The sequence below is a fragment of the Synchiropus splendidus genome, chromosome 9 (genome assembly GCF_027744825.2).
Source record: "Synchiropus splendidus isolate RoL2022-P1 chromosome 9, RoL_Sspl_1.0, whole genome shotgun sequence".
NCBI classification, from domain to species: domain Eukaryota; kingdom Metazoa; phylum Chordata; class Actinopteri; order Syngnathiformes; family Callionymidae; genus Synchiropus; species Synchiropus splendidus.
This window is the reverse complement of record NC_071342.1, coordinates 3,588,015-3,612,382: the sequence shown is the minus strand read 5'-3', so window position 1 is coordinate 3,612,382 and position 24,368 is coordinate 3,588,015. Positions and strand designations below refer to the sequence as shown.

Genomic DNA, 24,368 nt, shown 5'->3' with positions numbered 1-24,368 from the left:
TGAGTCTTGTTTTGTTACCATAGTCATCATCACCATCATCGTATGGTTCATCGAATTTAAAGTCCTCATTGATTTTCACTGATTCCACAGTTGAAGGATACAGTCCTTGTGTGTCTGGGTAGTTTTTGTTCTTATTGCTCTTCTTATCCTTGTGTTTCTTACTCTGCTCTTTTGCTTAGTAGTCTTTGATTCTCACCTCAACGATTCACACAAATCTTTCACATCACATCTTTTGGCCAAATTGGGTTTGAGTTTTTTTAATTTTTTTTTTTTTACTATTTTCCTGAGAGTTTTTGTGTTGCCTCTGCTTGTTCGGGGTATTTTGGGGGTAAACCCTAATTTTGGGGTTTGCTCACGTCACCTGTTGTGACACTGATTGTGATCTTAACTTATCTCCTGCTATTTCAATTTAGTTACGTGTTCTGTCTTATGTTGTGTCATCCATGTGTGTTTTTTCTGCTTACTGGATGTAGGTCAGATTGCACTGGAGCTGCAGTTGGTTGATGAGCGGAGCTGCAACCACACTCACAGCGATCGGAGTGGAGGGGGTGAGTCGTCACAGACATCGGTGTACACAAAATTTTTTGATGAAGAAGTTTGGTTAAGAGGGTCTCAGAGTTTCTGAGTGTACTGTTTCAATCGGGATCTCACAAAATGGTTTCACAATGACTGTATGTTAGTTTTTTCTACTACTTGCCACAGTTGTCTGCACCAGATTCTAAAATATTTTCATATATACATAATACGCCACGACTATCTTGTTGGTATGGATGTCTTAAACATACATTTTTTTGGTCTGGAGGCCACAAGCCCAGATCGTCCATTATCCATCTAGCCACACTCTTGGCGTCATTTATTCACAGAATAACTGACTCTCTGGCATTAAGAGACTGCAGTTTCACTAAAAACACAAGCACTTCTCAACATTGTTCTGTTTGTGGGCACTTCTGTATACTTCCATTCCCCCACTCTTTAAATTTGGTTCTTTCACTGTGAAGTCAATTCTGCATCCAGCTCTCACCAAGTAGCACATTGAGGAAGAGAAAGGTATCTTACTAGATTATTCACTTCTCAGGGCGTAGAGTCTGGAGCAGAAAGAACCACAGAAGTAGTGGGATGCAAGCTTCGGTTCATTCTACATCAGCATCAGCATGACATCTTATCATCGCTTGACATCCAATTGGTCAAAATACAGACACATTAACTAGAGACTGGATTGAGGGTGCTACTCGTACACATTGTCACACACATACATAGAATAGAATAGCCTTTATTGTCCTTGTACAATATACAACGAGATTTGAGCGCTACTCCCTTGGTGCAAACAATGTAAAAAAGAATATATCAAAAACAATCAAGCATGCAGAAAACAACAAATAGGAACTAATAATATATACACAAGTAGCAGCAGTAAAAGAGCGTAATGACAGAAAGTGGCACTTAATGTAAACTTGAATGATTTGTTATTGCACATAGTTATTTCTTTATTGCACTGTGATCAATGTGGTCAGTAATAATGAATTTTGTGGACTGTTTTATCTGGTTTTGTTGTTTTTGTTCACTACTGAAATAGCTTTTGGGAAGAAGCTTTCTCTGAGTCTATTTGTCCTGGTTTTGTGTGACCTGTACCGTCTGCCTGACGGTAGCAGGTCGAACAGAGAGTTACTGGGGTGGGACGAGTCCTTGATGATGTTGCCGGCTCTGCTAAGGTAGCGGGAGTAGGTGATGTCCTCCAGGCTGAGCAGAGAGCAGCCAGTGATCTTCTGGGCTGTGTTGATGACTCTCTGCAGAGCTTTCCTGTCTGCAGCTGAGCACCCTGCGTACCATGCTGTGATGCAGTACGTTAGGACGCTCTCTATGGCGGCTCTGTAGAAGGTGACCAGCACCCTCTCCTCCAGGTTGTTTCTCCTGAGCAACCTGAGGAAGTGGAGACGTTGCTGAGCCTTCTTAACCACCACTGTGGTGTTTGCAGACCAGGAGAGATCATCAGAGACCTGCACGCCCAGGAACCTTATGTAGTGGACCCTCTCCACACAGTCACTGTGGATGTGGAGAGTGGCCGGGTCCGCTCTGCCCTTTCTGAGTTCTCTTGCGCCCGAATGCTGTTCATAGACCTCAGCTCAGCATTCAACACAATCATCCCACAGCAGCTCATCCTCAAGCTGGTCCAATTGGGACTTGACCCGTCCCTCTGCAACTGGCTGCTGGACTTCCTCACGGGCCGACCACAGGTGGTTCGGGTTGGTGGGAATACCTCCAGGTCCATCACGATGAACCCTGGAGCTCCTCAGGGATGCGTTTTGAGTCCTCTCCTATTCACTCTGCTAATGTATGATTGTGCACCTGATCGTGGTGGACTTCAGGAGACGATTCGTCCTGCAGCCTCTGCTTCTCATCGCTGGTGGCGCTGTGGGGCAGGTAACTGGCACCAAGTTCCTGGGTGTTCTCATCTCCCAGGACCTGACCTGGAACACCAAAACCACAGCATTGGCCAAGAAAGCCCAGCAGCGCCTGTACTTCCAACGGAAGCTGAAGAGAGCCGGAGTTCCGTCCCCCATCATGTGCACCTTCTACAGAGGTACGATCGAAAGTGTTCTAACCAGCTGCATCACAGTGTGGTTCGTTTCATGGACCATCGCCTGCCGCATGGCCATGCAGCATGTGGTGAGGACTGCTGAGAAGATCATCCGGGTCCCTCTTCCATCCCTCCTGGATCGCAGGAGACCACACCCACCCGTCACACAGCCTCTTCACCCTGCTGCCAACGGGGCGAACGTTCCGGAGTCACCGCGCACAAACTAGCAGACTGAAAAACAGCCAACAACAGGTGGCTGATGGATTGATGTGATGATGAATTATGCGTTAAATTTACTCCTCAGTAAGTGCAAGGAGGGTGAAGTGGTGTGTGAGTGAAGAAATAGCACCCTCTGCTGGCAAGCGCACTACAATGCTGACCATTGATGCTGACCGTGGACAACGAGATGCTGATGTTGATCTGGAATAAACTATACAATAAAGTCTTGCATCCCACCACCTCTGTGGTTCTTCCGGGTTTGTGGAACCGACTGGCCAGACAACAGAGGCAGAACATAAAAATAATGGGAATTCCGGAAAGGCAGAAAAAAGCCTCCCGGCGATGTTTGTTACTGATCTACTGCTGCAGATCCTGGGAACGGACAACTTTCCTCACAGACTTAAGATTGACTGAGTTCATCACGAAAACGATACTTGGCAATGGCAAGCGACCAGGGCGATGCAGCGTCGGTCAGTTCACAAAGTTTTTATTTCTATTTTGTGGTGTTTGTCTAGTGCTTCTACTGGAAATATCAATAACAGACGCTAGCTGATAGCGCTTGCTTGACGTTTCAATTGCTACTTTGAAAATTTGTCAGATAATTAACAGAGGCACATGTAGTTTGGTTTAAAATGTGGTTTAGCGACGCACCGGCCAGTTTAGCAACGTTTCGTCCGTCTCCCAGAACCTTTTCAATTCAACACGTTTCTCTTGGGCAAGGCGGTGGTGTTTCCAGTAGGGACCCCTATTAAGTCCGCAAGTGAACGGTCACCAGAAAATCATCTTGTCTCTTTGTGTACATCTCCAGGTAATCGGACGTGTCACAAGACAGATACCAATGTGCTCACAAAACTGAACAGCAGCAATGTAAAGACCACATCCAGATGACTGGGATGTTGCCCTGGGGTTTATGGCCTCGGTCAAGTTGGTCCTTTGTTCACCACTGAGTGGGCTTTCAGCTTGTGGTAGAACAATGCTCCAGTGTTCATCTGGAGGAAGTCCACTGTCTTCCCATTCAACGTCAGGAATTGCCATGTCCTGAAAAATACGTAAATTACAGGAATAAATGTAAAGTTTCACTTAAAATGCAATGGTTTCTTGATTTTCTACATAAATGAATTCATGACAATATTTGATAATATGTCATTAGAGGTACCCGCATGTTATATAATGCAGGAACTGGGTGATATGTACGACCTAGTTTGCAAAGTTGGTTTGGGGTCATGTGACCTTCTAACCTTCACCTGTAATTGAAATGGGGTCGCCAGAAATGTCCAGTAATTGATTTAAAAAATAGTGATAAAAATATTTTTTATTATTTTTTTTTTTTTTCTAAATTAAAACACCACACACAACTACACTTTAACTTTCTCAAATACCGCTATGTGAGTTCCCTTGCTTCACCCAAACTTGAAGTCAGTAGGGAAAAACAGAAAACAAAATGGAAAGGTTTCTTCGCCCGTCTGGCCCTCTAAAGACAGCTCCACTAGGAACGGAGACAGTTCTTCAAAAAGGCTGCGATGGTTAGTGAGCGGCCACTGAAAGCATCGTTGGAGGTTAGCTATCGCGTAGCTAGGGCTATGAAGCTGCACACCATTGCTGAGGCGTTAATTTTGCCAGCTGCCATCAAAATGGTAAAAACGATGTGCGGGGAGGAAGAAGCTCAACAACTAAAGACGATACCACTGTCTGACAGGGGGAAAAGCTGTCTGAGGTCAACACAGGGACGCAGGCCGCCGCATTTCTTCCTCACCACCACCAGGTTGGAGATTCAAGGAGATGCGTTAACCTGCTCAATGATTCCTGCATCCAGAAGCTTCTGCAGCTCAGCAGTGATGTCATCCCGTAGTGTGAGTGGCAGCCAACTAGGAGGTTGAATGACGGGTGTCACAGCTGGACCGACGAGTGGCTGGTGGTTGAAGGCGATGAGGCAGCCTAACCCAGTGAAGAGCGATGGCTAGCGATGTTGCCAGGGTGTGGACATGGTCAGAATTGTGGTGCCTGTGTTGTCAGTAACATTGAAGCCCAAGGCACAAAACAGATCAAACCCCAGCAGGTTGGTGCCGTGGCGGGACACTTGGAACGCCTCGAGGATCCTGGTGCCATAACATACTGAGAATGTCGTCAGGTGATGTGAGCAGTTTCTCCCCAGCTTGATGTCTGTCGTGTGTTCAGCCAGTTGGTCACGGATCATTTCTTCCTCTAATGTCCCGAATTTACAGAGGCTTGCTAATCCCCTTAGGTCGGCTACGTAGCGGTGAACCGACTCACCTGGCTGCTGGCGGCGTTGTCGAAAGACAATTTGCCGGACAATTATGCTCTGTGGAGCGGTGAAATGACCCTGCAGCGCAGTCACATATTCTGTCATGGTGTCCGTGGGTCGAAGCGTGTGGAAGATGCGCTGCCCTTCAATGCCGAGGCTGTGTATGAGGATAGCTTTTAGCCTGGCATCGTTAGCACCGTGTAAGCCGGCAGCCATTATAAATGTCTCAAAGGACTCAAACCAGCGGGGCCATGGAATTGGAGGATCTCTGGGCAAAGCAAGGAAAGGTGGCATGGCTGCGATTGGCAGCTCCATCCATGTCTGCAATGTTATGTCTCACAAATCAAGGAGAGCTCTGTATTGTTGCCTGTTGTTTTTTTTTTTTATTTTGTGGCAGACACACACACAGATCAGCTCACGACAGTTTCACTTTCAGACAGTGACGTCACACTGTCGTGCTGGATATATTCTACAATTTGGCACAGACGGAGCTCTGTCTATGGCAGGACAGTGAAGTGGTTTGCGGAGACTTATCACTCAGCGGGCCCCATCTGCAATGTGGAATCATTGCATGATTCATCGTGAACAACTGGCAGAGATGAAGGGGACACCAAAATGTCAAATCTGAATTGATTTATTTTATGGATTTATGGCTCCCTGGAAGTAATAAAACCCCTCCCCCTTCCGGATGTAATAAAACCCCTGCCCCTTTTTTACATCAACAGGAAATTAAAATAATAACCCCTCCCCCTTGTTTTATAACAGGAAGGAAAATAATAGAGGACCTAATTCCAACACAAACACGGCTCCCCCGAGTGGATCAGATTCATCCAGTTGATTTAAAAGCGGGGTTTTACCATCTCTACTGATACACCGACGTTGTAAGACCACAGCTTGTAGGGGATGCATATGCACCGCTTTTAAGAACGGTGGAAATCAAGGGTAGTTACTCAGATATAATCACACTCACAACATTTTAACCCTGCTTACTATTCACCGGTTGCCAAGAACCATATTGAAAATATTCAGATACAAATTAAATCAGATCTAAACAAACCAGCCAATTTTACCTTTGGAAAGGTGGTGGTGACTCTACACTTTAGACCGGTTACTTGAGAGGATATTATATAACCATTATATCGTCATCTGGAGATTCATTCATCATCACAACACCAGAGAGATACAAACAAAAAAAAATAGCCAAGACGAAGTCCAGAGGGAACTCTGATATATTTTAAAAAACCTTATGTGCAGTAACATGGCGCTCCTACACCAGAAATCTGCTGAATGCACATTGGCAGAACTGGATTTATTCACGGTGCCGATGACGCAGCTTTCCATCGAGGACAAAATTTACACTGAAATTGCTCCAGTAGCCGCTATCAGCGAGGGAGGACCGATTGAGTTTTTTATACTAGGAGACGCGAAAAGTATCTAGACCTAAACGACACCCTTCTACACGTGCGTGCAAGAATTACTGACGCTGATGGCACACCGCTGGCTCACGACGCAGCAGTCAGTCTATCCTCTAAGGGGGAAAAGTTCGCACATCCAAGCTACCTAGCAGACACTGGGCTCTTCCCACATTTTTTTGAAGTATCCAGATCAAAGACGGTATCACAACAGCTGCTCCTAAGCCCTGCCCTTAGACCAGGGTATTTCGGTGACCCTGATCAGACCACAGGGGTAACTTTTGCTGTTGACCAGGCCTTCCAGAACTTCCTCCAACTCCCTTCAATAGATACCAGTCTTGCCATGGATGCTTTTTCGTTAGCACAGCATAGGTGAATAAAAAAAAAAAAAAAAAAAACTATTATAAAAACTTTCTGATGTTGGTTTATCATATTCATCTCTTCTTTTATAGGTATTTTATAGGTTTCTCAAATTTGAGAAAAATAAAAGATGTATAACATTTGAGATGTCAAGAACTTTTTATTTTTCGTTACCAGTCACAAACCCCCGCTTTTTCATGAAATAGTGACAAGCGTTTCCATCCAGCCATTGTTTTTAGTAAAGCTTTTTACTACTCACTGTCAATTCTAACTGACAAACAACAAATCACAGGGTTGACATTGTAGTTTCTGACATACTTTCAGTTTTTACATTTTTAATTGTCCTAGTCCTTTTTTTACATATCTTCAAGCTGGAGATTATTTTATCTTCTATTTGTTTACATTCACAAGGTGTGCGAATCGCGTGGAAGCAATTTTTTTTTTTTTTTACGTTATTAATCTCTCAATGAGGCACTGAACTGAATCCTGCAGAAGTCTTTTATTCCTTTTTATGAACTTGTATCTACCTATCCATCCATCAGTTAGTTAAGTTTTAAAGTGTAACTGCATAAGACGGAATATGCACACAGAAAATATCAGAAAAAATAAATACGAGAATCTACTTTAAAGAACAACTCTGTTCATTGAGAAGGGAGAGAACAGAAACTCTATAGGAAGAACACCTGAGAAAAAAACAACAACAAAAAAACAATATGACAAAGCTAACAAAGATTTTTGAAAGAAAGAGTGTGATTATATGTCATTTTTCACTCAAATTGAATTTTAACTGAGTGAATGTCTGTAAACACATGAAAGCATGTTTGTGAAAACACCCTGATAACGCTTGGTGACCCAATATCCAATCCTATGGGAAGATGTCCCGTATCATACTCAGGCCACCTTTGTTCAACGTATACAGCCAATGACTAGTATCTCGCTCCTAAAATCAGCCTTGATGCACTTTTTAAAAACGGTGGCAAAATGCCCATAAGAGGGGGAAAGTTATAGCATGAGATTAAGATTTGCCTTTTTTTTTCTTGAACAATTACAGTAATTGTGTGTGTCATTCTCCCAAAAATCGGTTGCTATGATTTAACGTAAATGTCGTGAGCCACCCAAAATGTCGAGGGTGACCACGGTGATTAATACAATCTTGAATCTTGAGCACAGAGTGCATTCATTCTGCTGCTTATCCTTAACATAAGACCCTTGTCCAAATACCATCGGGTAAAATGAAATGAAAAGTTAGCAATTAATAAGAAAAGATTGGCAACACTTACTTGAGATATCCCTTATTTGTCCCGCAGTGGGGAAATGTTGGACTTGTTGGAGCTACGCATCCGTAGCTAAATGCGGAATTGATGAACATATCGCTTACAACTCCCAAACAATCCTCGTTATTTTTATTTGTAGAATTTGTATTCATAATCTTATACAAGAACTTAAACGGAAGGAAGGAACAGAGATTGGATATGAAGTTCTATGAAGCTCTTCCGCTGGACCTTTGGAGTCAAACTGTAGACTGACGTTCATGTTTGCATGTTAATACAGTACTTTTTGGGTTTCCTTTTATTTTTTTTTTGTAATTATGTAGTGTTTCTGTTGGTTGGGGTGAAACACTTGAAAGTGCAGCAATGTTTCGGGACCATGTTGCAATTTTCAAACGTTAAGATTGTACATTTGCGTCAAAAGGATACTTCTGCAAGGAATCTCAATTAATTCCAAAAGCAAACGGATACCATCAATATCCTTGAACAAAATCTGAAATTTTGAAAGAGCTAACTCTAATGCTGTTGTAATATATTCTTACTATGATGTTGTTTAAGCATAAATGATGCAATAGTTATCACCTGCAAAAGATAATTATAAAGATAAATATAAAGTTGAAAATTAAAAGTTGAATGCAGGAAAATATTTATGTTGAATGTTTGTGAGTAGCTTGTAAAATCTTCAATGTATGATTTCATTTTACCCTTTCCTCACTAGTCTCCATCACAAATTGACGACCCCCATCTTGATCTTAGATGCTCCCTCCTCCCATGAAACCTGACCATCAATTCAGACACATGTGACTCTGCTAGTCTGCCTGTGTAGCAGTCTCTAAACCATGTATCATGGCACGTCCCTTGTATTGTATTGTTTGTAAAGAACAAGTGCAACAATACGTGGTTCTCATTCAGAGAAACAGTGATTGATGTTCTGGACCAGCAGGAGACGTAACAGATATTTCTTGTTGACGCCAGTGAGGAGAGAGTAACAGTATGTCTCGCAGAAGAATATTAACGCATTAATTGATAATCTGAGGAGCAAAGAACTTGAACAATGTCCCCTCTTTCAGGACGGCCTTTTGGACTTTTCATCCACAATCTAACAGTCATGTGTAAAGGGTTCCCCCGTTGTTTGTGGGGACACTGGATGACTTGTCAAAGAGCTAGCATGTAGACTGAAAATAGAATGGGACCCGAAATTGAACCTTGTGGTACACCATGGGTAAATGTGTATGAAGAGTGGATGAAGAAAAGTTCACTGATGTCCTGTCCAAGAGATATAACTAAAACTAGTTAAGTGCATTGTCTGTGATTTCCACCCATCTAGTTCAGTAAACGTTTTTTAGGTCAAACAGAATCAAAGAGTTTTCACCTTTGTCTGCTGCTAACAGAAGGTTATTGGTCACTTTTAGCAGAGCTGTTTTCTGCGCGATGTCCCAATCTAAAACCAGAGAGTTCTGATGCATGAATTCTACAAGTTGAGAAGACCCTATTATTCTAAGGCCTTCAGAATGGAAGTTTAGAGATACTTTTATTTTTGTCAGTATGTAAACCACCTTTTCTTTGGCTGGAAACGCGTTTCATGCACTGTTAACTTACTGCTCAGCGATGCCTGACAACATGGAAATTTCTCCTGCAACTATAGGAAAAACTCTTTTTCTAGTTCCACTAAACCTACATTTCTGAACTGTTTTAGAGGGTTATCAACAACGCACTTGTCACTCACTGCTCAGCGATTCCTCAGAAGATGGAAATTTCACCTGCCACTATAGCAGAAAAGGTATTTCTACTGGGTGCATAACTAATTCAACCTGTCTAAAGTGATTCAAGAGAGTTATCAACATTTTTATTTTTGTCGGTCTATAAACAACCTTTTCTTTGGCTGAAAACACGTTTTATGGACTGTTCACTGACTGCTCGGTAATGCCTGAGAACATGAAAATTTATCCTGCAACTATAGGAAAAACACTTTCTAATGTAATGAACACTAAACCTACATTTCTGAACTGTATTTCAAGTATTATTTTTCCTGGTGAGAAACCGAGCTTCTCTTGGGCTGAAAACGTGTTTTCTCCACTGTTCACTTTCTGCTCAGGGATGCCTGAGACAATGAAAATTTATCCTGCAACTACAGCAAATACATTCTTTCTCATATATTTAAAACTAAACCTACATTTCTGAACTGTTTTTAGAGGGTTGTCAACTATTTTATTTTTGCCGGTCTGTAAACCACCTTTTCTTGCACTTTTTATGCACTGTTCAGTCACTGCTTTCACCTCTGCTCCCTCCGTCGGAAGAAGCAAATGAAGAAAACTTTGTATCTAAAACTATGCATGTAAACCAAAGTCTAACTTGACTAAAAAATAATATGCATTACTTTGGTTTCGGGTCTGTTTCATCTCTGCCCAAGTTGCCCATCTTGACCAAGTTCTCCTCCGGTTCCAGTCAGTGTGAACTCGATTGGCTGCTCTATGGCTTTCAAATTTTGTTTTTCTTTGACATCGTCTCAGGGGACCAAACACTATAGTAATGGTCTTTCTGCCTCCTTATCCCTGATGCCAGAACTGTCCCTGGCAAAGTTTCTGGAGCCAAGAAGGTTTGTTTTTCCTCAGTTTCGCTGCAATAAGAAGCACAGGCGTCAAATCACTCTTTCCCGGCTCTCAACAGATCCCGGTTCCAGCCAGCCAGGTCCAAGTCAGGAGAGTTTCAATTCTGCCATTAACTCTTCTTATTCCTCAGACTCGCCATTTTCCAGCAGGGGTCGCCACAGGACCGCGAAAGCCACCTCTTTGGGGATCACACAGTCGGCGCTGCGTGCCAGACAGGCTCTGTTCTCAGCTCCCTCTCGTGATGTCTGATGCGATGTGTGTCTGTGATTCTGTTCTCTGCAGTCCCCCAAACCTCTCAGAGGCAAGCAGGACATCATCATCCACAGAGTCATCTCTTTCTGAGGATGATTGGGCCGGTCCCTCCGATCTCCATCATAGCAGAATTGCAGTGTCACATCAAGGTACACTGCAGCCCGAGTTGCCTTTTGCCCCAACTATAACAAGTTTGGGGCCCTTACTTCCTCTGACGGCTCAGCTGACAAAAGCTAATCTGTTTTTGAAGAACCAGTGGGACTTGAAGTACCCAGAGGAGTGGGCGCTGTGCACCGACGGCCCTTTCGTCCTGGACCCGACCTGGAGGGCGGGTCCACTCTTGTGCTGAGGGCGCCTGTCTTGACAGAATATCTTCTGAATTGGAAGCGCCTGTCTCCTCACCTGCCCTTATGGATCGAGAAGATACTCGGTCATTTTACACGCCCTTCAGTTTCACAGTCAACCCCCAGGTTCTGCGACATCACATGGACCTGGGTGAACTAAGAGAACCAGCAGTCATGTCTGATGGAGGCGGTCCGCGCTCTCCTGTCAAAGGAAGTTATCAAGCTCGTGCCAAAGGGATCCTCCTATACTGGGTTTTACTCCAGTACTTTCTGGAGAGTGGAGACCTGTTCTGGACCTCAGTCTCCTCAACCAATTCATGATCAGACAGCAGTTTCGGAGTACCAGGAGACTCCTGGAGTGCGTCAGAGTGTGAGAGTGGATGACCTCCATGGATCTTGCAGACGCCTGCTTCCACAACACGGTTTGGCCGAGTCACAGGAGGTTTCTCCGGTTTGGGCTAGAGGGTCAGGTGGGTCTCTAGTGCCTCGCACCTTCGCCAAGTGCGTGGAGGTGGGCCTAGAACCACTAAGGAGACGGATTCTGACGTACTTGGACTACTGGTTGACTCTAGCCAGGTCCAAACAGGAGTCATGAGCGTACACCAGCTTGGTGTTGGACCACATCGCGCTATTGAGGTTCAGAGTAAACCTCCTGAAAAGCATGCTGAGTCCCAGTGAGCCCTCATATATTGTCAAACTGGCTTAGAATTGCCATCACAAAAGCCTATGAGACAGCGGGAAAACAGGCACCAGAATCGCTAAGAGCCCACTCGACTAAACGCCTGGCAACATCTGTGGCTGCTTTCAAGGGAGTATCTCCGAAAGCAGCTTCTTGGTCACCAATCTCTACTTTTGCTGACCACTATTTGTCTAATGTGGCTCTGGCTCTGGGACACCAGTATATAAGTCCATATAAGTGCTGTGGAGTGTGCAGTGTCCCGAGATCCACCGTATTCCTGCATAACTGTCTATTCATTTGTCAATAAACTCCTTCTTTCTTGCTCAGCTCATACTCGAACCCTGACTGTAGCTGCTCAGTAAATGTTTTCTCTCCAGGTATGGACGATTGTAAATGCCACTTTCTATTCAGTTTTCAACCCAATATATTTGTCGCTAGAAATGCGATCAAAAGTCAACAAAAGCTTTTGTTTTAAAATCTCACAATTTAGAGTGAAATAGAACGAATGTCCACCATGTTTTGTGTTCAGACAGGAGTGCAAGCTGTCAGTCACGTGACCAGAGGCACGCCATTCACAAAGCCATTGACAAATGAAACGTAAGAGTGAAACGATTTTTGAGGCAAAGTCGTCAAATTATTACGGTATGCCGTATATATTGGACAAACGTCGTTATTGCACGTTTTTCAGTGAGACTGGGTTGGATATAAAAGACCTCCACATGGTGTTACTACAACAAGTAGTTTTTCAAATTTCTTTTTTATTTTTTTCACAAATATTTGTATGAATTTTTCATTCATATTTTGTAATAGCTCTGAAATTACAGGACTGACCGACACCATATTCATGTCACATATAAAGTACCTCCCCATGGTGTTAATACAACAAGTAGTTTCTCAAATTTCTGTTCTCAATGTTTTTCACCAATGTTTTTTTTTATCATATTCAATCCATATTTTGTAATAGCTCTGTAATTACAAGGCTGAAGGATGCCATATTCTTGTCATATATATAGTACCTCCCTGTGGTATTACTACAACAAGTAGTTTCTCAAATCTCTGTTCTCTGTTCTTTTCACAAATATTTGTATACAATTTTCATTCGTATTTTGTATTAGCTCTGTAATTACAGGACTGACAGACACCATATTCATGTCACATATAAAGGACCTCCACATGGTGCTACTACACCAGATTCTATGGATCTGCGCTGGGATAGGGTCCAGCACTCCACACAACCCTGAACAGGACAAAGCGCTTATATATTGTTACTTTGTAGATGTATACAGAGAGATAAACAAAAATATTGCTTTTGTTTGTAAAGTAGTAATTGTGTATTCCTTTAAATCACCCTGTCTGTCCTATCATTTTTGTATTTAGAAATTGTGAACTTGGATTCTGTGTATTTTTGATTTTGTGAATTTTTTGAAAATGCACTGCCATTAAACAATAAGATGTTATAATAACATTTAAGTACTGAAATTGATTGAATAAATAAAATATTTATTTAAAATTGAACACGAGTTTTGTCATTGAAACCTAAGATGCCTCATGCACAACCTTCTTCTTCTCCCGCTTATCCGAGACCGGGTTGCGGAGACAGCAGTCTGAGCAGGCATGCCCATCCTCTGGAACACCTCACTCTGAAACAGATGCCCAAGCCACCTCAGCTGACTCCTCTCGATGTGGAGGAGCAGCGACTCTGAGCACACTATCTCTGCGTAAGCGGGCCAACCACCCTGTGTGGGAAAGTAATTTTGATCGCTTGTATCCAGGAGCTTGTTCAGTCATGACCCTGAGTTCATGACCATGGGTGAGGGTGTGGCCGTAGATTGAGAAGTAAATTCAGAGCTTGGGGGTGGACGAGAGCCGCCCTGAGTACCTGAAGTCTCATGTACAACCTCACCCTTACCCTGCCAAAGCTACTGTACTGTGCATCCTGCTTGTCTTCTCACTTTGCTGGTGTAGTGTATGGACTATTTATTCCATCGGAGTGATATTACTTGTTGTGCCTTATCACGCACTATAAATTTTGCCAGTGCATTAATCTGTCTGTCTCTGTTTGGATTATTTGCAAAGACACCACAGCTGGCAGAAAATATGTCAACCTGCTCTTTATTGACAATGTAGTGTTTTATGGTAAATGACACCCACGACATCCTTAAATCACAGATCTTTTCTTTTTGGATCGTACTGTAGGACTCGGGAAGAACAAGTTAATATATGGCATGAAGTGATAAGGATTAAGGCTTTGGGTGATTTGATTTGTCTAAAAAAACATTTATGGTCAACCTATATTTGTATTGTGATTCTAACATTTATTACTGTATAATACAAATGCCTCAACTAAACTGAATAATAACACGTAATGGAAGTTTGTTTTTTTCATTACTGATGTAAACTTTGCTTCAAATATTTAATGTATTTAATTTGTTATTTAATTTATTTCGTGAGCGAGGGGGACCCCTGGTGGGGAGCCTGGAGGAGTGATCGATGTACTAAAATTCCTTCGTCAGTAACTTGGGTCAGCTATGACAAATAAGAATATTTATTAACATTTTCATGAAGGATAATTGAAACGATACAAGTATATTTATAAAGACCATGGAAATGTTATACATTACTTACCATTGCAGTACATTTACATGAATTTCTCACTGAACTAGGAGGAGACACACAGATGACGGATTAATCATAGCATGAATAATGATATCAATAATAATAATTGTAATAATATTGGATGCGTCAAAGCAGCGAATTGGTGAATGCCAAAACGTTCGCGAAATTTCCCATGTCTCTGTGCGTCAATTTACTATTTGCAATCCACGTGTGAAAAGGAAGACTGCTGACTTCGCAAGTGCACGTTTTTCTTGTAGTATTTTGGCTGAGTAGACATGTAACTTAATGTTTTCATTGTTTATGTAATTTAAAAAAAAAAAAAAAACAACCTCCCTGTGAGGCCGTGTTTGAGACTCTGTTGCAAGAAACCAACAGCTCTCCAAAGGATGATGATTTCAATCAGGAACATATTCCCACAGAAACAGAATCTGAAGACATTGGAAGCGACCCACGTGAACCAGCGTTGAACCTAATGGACGTGAGCATGAAGAACTAACTGATAATTCAGAATCCATGTCTGTTGAAGACATTGTCAACAGTCCTTTGAAGTCAATGCCAGAAGTGACATCACAGAAAGTTAAAAACAATGACACATTGTGCAGAAAGACAACAAAAGTACCAAGAAGATTCCACATAAAAATCAGAACAAAGGATTGGGAAAAAAATTGCTCCACGCCCCAGCTCATCCAAACTGTGCACTCCATGGACCAGTATTTTCTACAGACTTTTCAGAAAAACAATCTTTGTTGTACACTATCATTCCAAAGACAGCACATAAAGAAAGCCACAAAATTAACAGTCCATATTTGAATGCAACTGCTACTTGCACCTTCCCCTCATGTCAAGCTAGATATTTTTTTTTTTAATAAATAAGAAGCCAGTATGACACCCCCAAGTAAAAATACAAGTTCTAGTAAAAGGAGAAATAACACACAAAACCACAGAGAAAAAAATTTGTCCAGCAGTTGGAATGAGATGGGGAAAAATCACAAAAGCTTTACGCAAAGGTGTGAGCATTTTTTTACAAGCAGCAACAAAATAAACCCCAGCCAGTGAACTAACAGCCGGAAATATCACTAGATACCTCAATAGAAATGTGTTAAAAGTGATATCCTCAGAGGTCAAAAAAGCAAGTACACTCTACAATGACTGATTTTTAAATGTACTCAACTCAAAAAATATTGAAAGAATGTGACTCATCTTATAGAAAAATGCCTGGCTACATCCAGCAATTTCAAGTCGAACCATTTGGTGTTCATATGTAAACCGAAAAGGGAATCGACCTTCTTGTCCAACATCAACGGAAAAAAAAACAACATCCCTGTAAACCTCTGTTTGGATGCCACTGAAAATGTCACCAGCCAAGAAGAATTCTGTATTATGCTCTGACTCCTCCAGGAGGAGGCCGGAATGTTCCTCCACTACCAGTGTGTGAGATGCTCACAAATCAACAATCCATTCCCCCAACAACATTCTGGCTGATGCAGTTTCTAAGACCTTCCCTGTCCACCAGCTTGAAGAGCCACGAGGTAGAAACAGATTACAGTTGGGCTCTCATGCAGAGTGTGCTCCTGGCGTTCAACAAAACAACCATTATTCAGTTCCTGAATGTGGCCTTTGACATTTGTGTCAAAAGCAATACATTCAACAGGAAAAACATCACAATTCTCCACATAAGTTCTGCACATGTGCTTAAAGCTGTTGCTGTCGCAGTGGGCAAACAAACCAAGGACAAAGGTTTGAAAGAATTTGTAGTTTACTGCTTTGCAGGACTACAGAATACAACAAATATGGAGACCGCAAGGCAAATCTTCAAACCCCTTTGCCTGATTTTGCTGTCCACGCAAAGCACAGCCACAGTTCTTGAAAGCCTGGGAGCATTGACGCGCTTCATAAACACACAAGAGGCACCAGAAATGGAGCATGAGGAACACCAAGTGAGTGCTTTGAGGCAAGTGGATGACGAGGACATGAAGCAAGTCCAAACTGTTCTCGCTGGGTGACTCCTCACACACTTCTTCCGGAATATTCAGGAGGAAGTTATCAATGAAATCACATGCACAGATTTGGAGGATCCAACTGAAGATCTCAAAGCGTACCACTGCCCACAAATTCTTGAGTTGCTCCTCAGCACTTACCTTGGAATCTTCCCTCTGTGGAGTGGGGTGCTACTGGCTACTCCACAAAACCACCGACCACAGACTACAAATCAGACCCGTGACACAAACTGCCATGTGGAAAGGTAGTTTGGTATCACAAAACACATAATTCTGAAAAAACAAAAAAGAATCAGACCGACCAAATTCATCAGAATGATGTACAGCTCGCTCCAAGGAAGGTACAGGGAGCACATCTTGGCCAAAGAGTTATCGGAGGACTTGCTTGTCCCAGTCAGCAGAAATGACAGTCTGTCTGAAGAGACACGGGCAAAGAGGGGAGACAAAGTTGTGCCACCAATACAATCAAAGTATTATTCAGTTCCCACCTCTGTGCGTGCTCCAAAAAATGTCAAGCAAAATTGAGATGTCATCAAAGAAGGTTAAAAGACCTAAAAAAGAAAATGACACTGCAATAAAAAAGAACATCGACCCAAACAACACCCTGGAGGAGATGAGCAACACAGTCCCATCTACACACAATGAAGAGGTTTATAAAAATATTTATTTCTTGAACCCATTATAATGATATTATAACGATCAATGTTACAAATTACCCAATTGGATCTTCATTTAGGTTGACTATCTTTGGAGCTGCAAACCCACTGAAGTGGTTGTTGGAGTCACTGGCACAGTCTTACACTGCGACACAGAGAGTTTCTCAGTTTGAAACCAGATGAACTGATTTATGGCGAGGCAAGTATATATACCATGGTTTTCTTATCTGAATGACAAAATATGGGCATATATATTAAATATAACATACATACATATTATGAAGCTAGCAATACACTTCATACAGTCATTTACTTGTCAATTATTGAAATTGCTCTCTCAATAAACAATGAAATCAATGGAATGCTATAGCCGAGTCATTCTCAACACCAGCAATGCAAGACTTTTTCAGTTCAACCACTACACTGTAGGCCAGATCTTGTACGGCTCACGAGAAGAGATGGCAAGACAGTGGATGAAGGGGGTGAATTGGACTCACGAACACATTGTTATTTGTACTTCTTATAGGTACACTTTGATGACTATGATGGTTCCATTGGCTTTGTTAGTGTCAACAACATGCACTGGCAGGATTGTGACAAACGCTACAGTGACCTTTGCAGATGTGTTGTGATTTATCTTCATACCCCTTATGACAGCTGACGCAAAAGTAACGTGTTCCTAAAAAACACTTTGGGTTCTTCACCCCGTAATAGTGTCCCTGAAGTAGAAACAAGTATAAGGGATCCGAACCATCAGCAAAACCTGTGGCATAATGCGCTAATGGTTGGTTTGCTGTCGTTTTATGAAACACAACAAATTTATGCCTCACTATCCGTTCAAACAGGGGTGTATCTGTGAATGTGATAGGTGTTTGAGAATCTAAACCAGCTTTGTTTTGTAATTCCCTCCCCAACTCAACACAATCTTGATACGTACGGTTCGGATTAAGGAGACAAGAAAGGCTGATTGCGAAGCAAAGCTGATCAGTTCCATCACCACCAACTACGTAGAGATGTCGTCTTTTTTTACCAATAATTTCGGCATCCAGTGTCTTCTCGAGTTTGCGTTTAGCGCCACCTCGAGGTGGCGCTGTTTTCATTTATACTCGGATCATAGACCAGCTCTACATCCTCCTCAGACATGCCGTCAAACAAGCCAGACAGAAACTTACGTGTCGGTGAAGCACTCTGATCAATGAGGTGTGGTGTAGTGTCCTGGTTGTGGGTGGATTCAGTGTCAGAACCAGAAGGAAAACCATCATGGTCTGCCATAATTTAATAATAATAACAATAAACTAATAATTTAAAATAATTAATAAACAAAACAGCAACCTCAGAACACAATCACCCTCTGTGCTTTTAAATAATCAGGCTCCAAATGGACCTTACTGTGGTTGAACTTCAGTCAGGTCCGTCCACGACGTCTGTTACCACCAGGTCCTTGTAGATTAAGGAGTCTCACGATTTCAGACACCAACGCTTCATTTGTGATGTCCTTCCTGACGATTTCCTTAACGATGATAATGAGAGCTGAAACAGAATATAAGCAACAATACAAAATGTAAATACAATCTGGAAGCAGGACCCCAGATAGCAGTTATTATCATATGAATATAAGCAGAGTACTATGAAAATAAGCTAAGTAAAATATGAAAAATACGACCTGCAGAAAAAAAACACAATAACGTAATTATATAACCAGTGTTGCACCATGTTGTTTTCTAGCGATGACAATAATAAAAATACATAAATAAATAAATAAAAAACAAAAAATAAAAAAATAAAAAATAAAAAACAACATGTGTAGCCATATCAATACTCATGGGGAAAACCATTATCATAACAGAAGCAAATAGTAAAGCAGTAAAAAAAAAATGTGGGGATCTACAGAGGATCGACATTTAAAGCATAAAAACAAGTAGCAAATCACTAGTGTATACTGTCATTAAAGCACATTACAATTAGTAAAATCACGACCTCTAGTGGCCATCATCGTTAAAGCATAGTGTAAAATAGTAATCACGACCTGTAGTGGCCACCGTCGTTAAAGCATAGTGTAAAATAGTAATCACGACCTCTAGTGGCCACCGCCGTTAAAGCATAGTGAAAAATATTAATCACGACCTCTAGTGGCCACCGTCGTTAAAGCGTAGTAGTAAAATCACAATGACGCTTAGCAGCAACAGTTACTCAAACACCTTCAATAGTAAAATTACACCGTCTAAAGCATATAGCCAGAACATAGACAAACCACATTACAGATAACAGACACATTGATGCTCTAACACACCAAATTGCAAACACATCATTAAACCACACCCATAATAGCGAACATACAGCCATTCAGCCGATACTGAACGGCAGAGATGTGTGTTGAAAAAATCGAGATTCACATCTTACCAAACGTTGGAGGAGGCGTTGAAGCGGCAGGTGGAAGGCACATTGTGCTCATTGTCTTTGTATCTGTTTTCATGTGAAAAAATAAAAATAGAAAAATAAATAAATACAGTAGTGAAACGTAAACTCTAAATGTTTTTTCTCACCTCCTATCAGCTGCGGTGTCTGATGAGTGAAAGAATCCGCGAGTGAACGCCCTACTCCTCCGACCTCTGACTGACCGTCTGTTTTCATACGCACAGGCGTTGAATAAAACAAAAAACAATAAGATGTTATAATAACATTTAAGTACTGAAATTGATTGAATAAATAAAATATTTATTTAAAATTGAACACGAGTTTTGTCATTGAAACCTAAGATGCCTCATGCACAACCTTCTTCTTCTCCCGCTTATCCGAGACCGGGTTGCGGAGACAGCAGTCTGAGCAGGCATGCCCATCCTCTGGAACACCTCACTCTGAAACAGATGCCCAAGCCACCTCAGCTGACTCCTCTCGATGTGGAGGAGCAGCGACTCTGAGCACACTATCTCTGCGTAAGCGGGCCAACCACCCTGTGTGGGAAAGTAATTTTGATCGCTTGTATCCAGGAGCTTGTTCAGTCATGACCCTGAGTTCATGACCATGGGTGAGGGTGTGGCCGTAGATTGAGAAGTAAATTCAGAGCTTGGGGGTGGACGAGAGCCGCCCTGAGTACCTGAAGTCTCATGTACAACCTCACCCTTACCCTGCCAAAGCTACTGTACTGTGCATCCTGCTTGTCTTCTCACTTTGCTGGTGTAGTGTATGGACTATTTATTCCATCGGAGTGATATTACTTGTTGTGCCTTATCACGCACTATAAATTTTGCCAGTGCATTAATCTGTCTGTCTCTGTTTGGATTATTTGCAAAGACACCACAGCTGGCAGAAAATATGTCAACCTGCTCTTTATTGACAATGTAGTGTTTTATGGTAAATGACACCCACGACATCCTTAAATCACAGATCTTTTCTTTTTGGATCGTACTGTAGGACTCGGGAAGAACAAGTTAATATATGGCATGAAGTGATAAGGATTAAGGCTTTGGGTGATTTGATTTGTCTAAAAAAACATTTATGGTCAACCTATATTTGTATTGTGATTCTAACATTTATTACTGTATAATACAAATGCCTCAACTAAACTGAATAATAACACGTAATGGAAGTTTGTTTTTTTCATTACTGATGTAAACTTTGCTTCAAATATTTAATGTATTTAATTTGTTATTTAATTTATTTCGTGAGCGAGGGGGACCCCTGGTGGGGAGCCTGGAGGAGTGATCGATGTACTAAAATTCCTTCGTCAGTAACTTGGGTCAGCTATGACAAATAAGAATATTTATTAACATTTTCATGAAGGATAATTGAAACGATACAAGTATATTTATAAAGACCATGGAAATGTTATACATTACTTACCATTGCAGTACATTTACATGAATTTCTCACTGAACTAGGAGGAGACACACAGATGACGGATTAATCATAGCATGAATAATGATATCAATAATAATAATTGTAATAATATTGGATGCGTCAAAGCAGCGAATTGGTGAATGCCAAAACGTTCGCGAAATTTCCCATGTCTCTGTGCGTCAATTTACTATTTGCAATCCACGTGTGAAAAGGAAGACTGCTGACTTCGCAAGTGCACGTTTTTCTTGTAGTATTTTGGCTGAGTAGACATGTAACTTAATGTTTTCATTGTTTATGTAATTTAAAAAAAAAAAAAAAACAACCTCCCTGTGAGGCCGTGTTTGAGACTCTGTTGCAAGAAACCAACAGCTCTCCAAAGGATGATGATTTCAATCAGGAACATATTCCCACAGAAACAGAATCTGAAGACATTGGAAGCGACCCACGTGAACCAGCGTTGAACCTAATGGACGTGAGCATGAAGAACTAACTGATAATTCAGAATCCATGTCTGTTGAAGACATTGTCAACAGTCCTTTGAAGTCAATGCCAGAAGTGACATCACAGAAAGTTAAAAACAATGACACATTGTGCAGAAAGACAACAAAAGTACCAAGAAGATTCCACATAAAAATCAGAACAAAGGATTGGGAAAAAAATTGCTCCACGCCCCAGCTCATCCAAACTGTGCACTCCATGGACCAGTATTTTCTACAGACTTTTCAGAAAAACAATCTTTGTTGTACACTATCATTCCAAAGACAGCACATAAAGAAAGCCACAAAATTAACAGTCCATATTTGAATGCAACTGCTACTTGCACCTTCCCCTCATGTCAAGCTAGATATTTTTTTTTTTAATAAATAAGAAGCCAGTATGACACCCCCAAGTAAAAATACAAGTTCTAGTAAAAGGAGAAATAACACACAAAACCACAGAGAAAAAAATTTGTCCAGCAGTTGGAATGAGATGGGGAAAAATCACAAAAGCTTTACGCAAAGGTGTGAGCATTTTTTTTACAAGCAGCAACAAAATAAACCCCAGCCAGTGAACTAACAGCCGGAAATATCACTAGATACCTCAATAGAAATGTGTTAAAAGTGATATCCTCAGAGGTCAAAAAAGCAAGTACACTCTACAATGACTGATTTTTAAATGTACTCAACTCAAAAAATATTGAAAGAATGTGACTCATCTTATAGAAAAATGCCTGGCTACATCCAGCAATTTCAAGTCGAACCATTTGGTGTTCATATGTAAACCGAAAAGGGAATCGACCTTCTTGTCCAACATCAACGGAAAAAAAAACAACATCCCTGTAAACCTCTGTTTGGATGCCACTGAAAATGTCACCAGCCAAGAAGAATTCTGTATTATGCTCTGACTCCTCCAGGAGGAGGCCGGAATGTTCCTCCACTACCAGTGTGTGAGATGCTCACAAATCAACAATCCATTCCCCCAACAACATTCTGGCTGATGCAGTTTCTAAGACCTTCCCTGTCCACCAGCTTGAAGAGCCACGAGGTAGAAACAGATTACAGTTGGGCTCTCATGCAGAGTGTGCTCCTGGCGTTCAACAAAACAACCATTATTCAGTTCCTGAATGTGGCCTTTGACATTTGTGTCAAAAGCAATACATTCAACAGGAAAAACATCACAATTCTCCACATAAGTTCTGCACATGTGCTTAAAGCTGTTGCTGTCGCAGTGGGCAAACAAACCAAGGACAAAGGTTTGAAAGAATTTGTAGTTTACTGCTTTGCAGGACTACAGAATACAACAAATATGGAGACCGCAAGGCAAATCTTCAAACCCCTTTGCCTGATTTTGCTGTCCACGCAAAGCACAGCCACAGTTCTTGAAAGCCTGGGAGCATTGACGCGCTTCATAAACACACCAGAGGCACCAGAAATGGAGCATGAGGAACACCAAGTGAGTGCTTTGAGGCAAGTGGATGACGAGGACATGAAGCAAGTCCAAACTGTTCTCGCTGGGTGACTCCTCACACACTTCTTCCGGAATATTCAGGAGGAAGTTATCAATGAAATCACATGCACAGATTTGGAGGATCCAACTGAAGATCTCAAAGCGTACCACTGCCCACAAATTCTTGAGTTGCTCCTCAGCACTTACCTTGGAATCTTCCCTCTGTGGAGTGGGGTGCTACTGGCTACTCCACAAAACCACCGACCACAGACTACAAATCAGACCCGTGACACAAACTGCCATGTGGAAAGGTAGTTTGGTATCACAAAAAACATAATTCTGAAAAAACAAAAAAGAATCAGACCGACCAAATTCATCAGAATGATGTACAGCTCGCTCCAAGGAAGGTACAGGGAGCACATCTTGGCCAAAGAGTTATCGGAGGACTTGCTTGTCCCAGTCAGCAGAAATGACAGTCTGTCTGAAGAGACACGGGCAAAGAGGGGAGACAAAGTTGTGCCACCAATACAATCAAAGTATTATTCAGTTCCCACCTCTGTGCGTGCTCCAAAAAATGTCAAGCAAAATTGAGATGTCATCAAAGAAGGTTAAAAGACCTAAAAAAGAAAATGACACTGCAATAAAAAAGAACATCGACCCAAACAACACCCTGGAGGAGATGAGCAACACAGTCCCATCTACACACAATGAAGAGGTTTATAAAAATATTTATTTCTTGAACCCATTATAATGATATTATAACGATCAATGTTACAAATTACCCAATTGGATCTTCATTTAGGTTGACTATCTTTGGAGCTGCAAACCCACTGAAGTGGTTGTTGGAGTCACTGGCACAGTCTTACACTGCGACACAGAGAGTTTCTCAGTTTGAAACCAGATGAACTGATTTATGGCGAGGCAAGTATATATACCATGGTTTTCTTATCTGAATGACAAAATATGGGCATATATATTAAATATAACATACATACATATTATGAAGCTAGCAATACACTTCATACAGTCATTTACTTGTCAATTATTGAAATTGCTCTCTCAATAAACAATGAAATCAATGGAATGCTATAGCCGAGTCATTCTCAACACCAGCAATGCAAGACTTTTTCAGTTCAACCACTACACTGTAGGCCAGATCTTGTACGGCTCACGAGAAGAGATGGCAAGACAGTGGATGAAGGGGGTGAATTGGACTCACGAACACATTGTTATTTGTACTTCTTATAGGTACACTTTGATGACTATGATGGTTCCATTGGCTTTGTTAGTGTCAACAACATGCACTGGCAGGATTGTGACAAACGCTACAGTGACCTTTGCAGATGTGTTGTGAT

The 24,368-nt window shown here is 41.6% G+C and overlaps 1 long non-coding RNA gene across 1 annotated transcript; it reads right to left on the bottom strand.

Annotated features, from left to right (window-relative positions):
- Positions 1 to 651: 651 nt before the first annotated feature.
- LOC128765036 (uncharacterized) lies at positions 652 to 23,781 on the bottom strand. Its single transcript, XR_008415815.1, has 5 exons — positions 23,221 to 23,781; positions 19,794 to 19,871; positions 19,651 to 19,713; positions 18,640 to 18,780; positions 652 to 3,832 (listed from the first exon to the last, which is right to left on the bottom strand). It is a non-coding gene; the product is annotated as an uncharacterized LOC128765036 (long non-coding RNA).
- Positions 23,782 to 24,368: the final 587 nt, after the last annotated feature.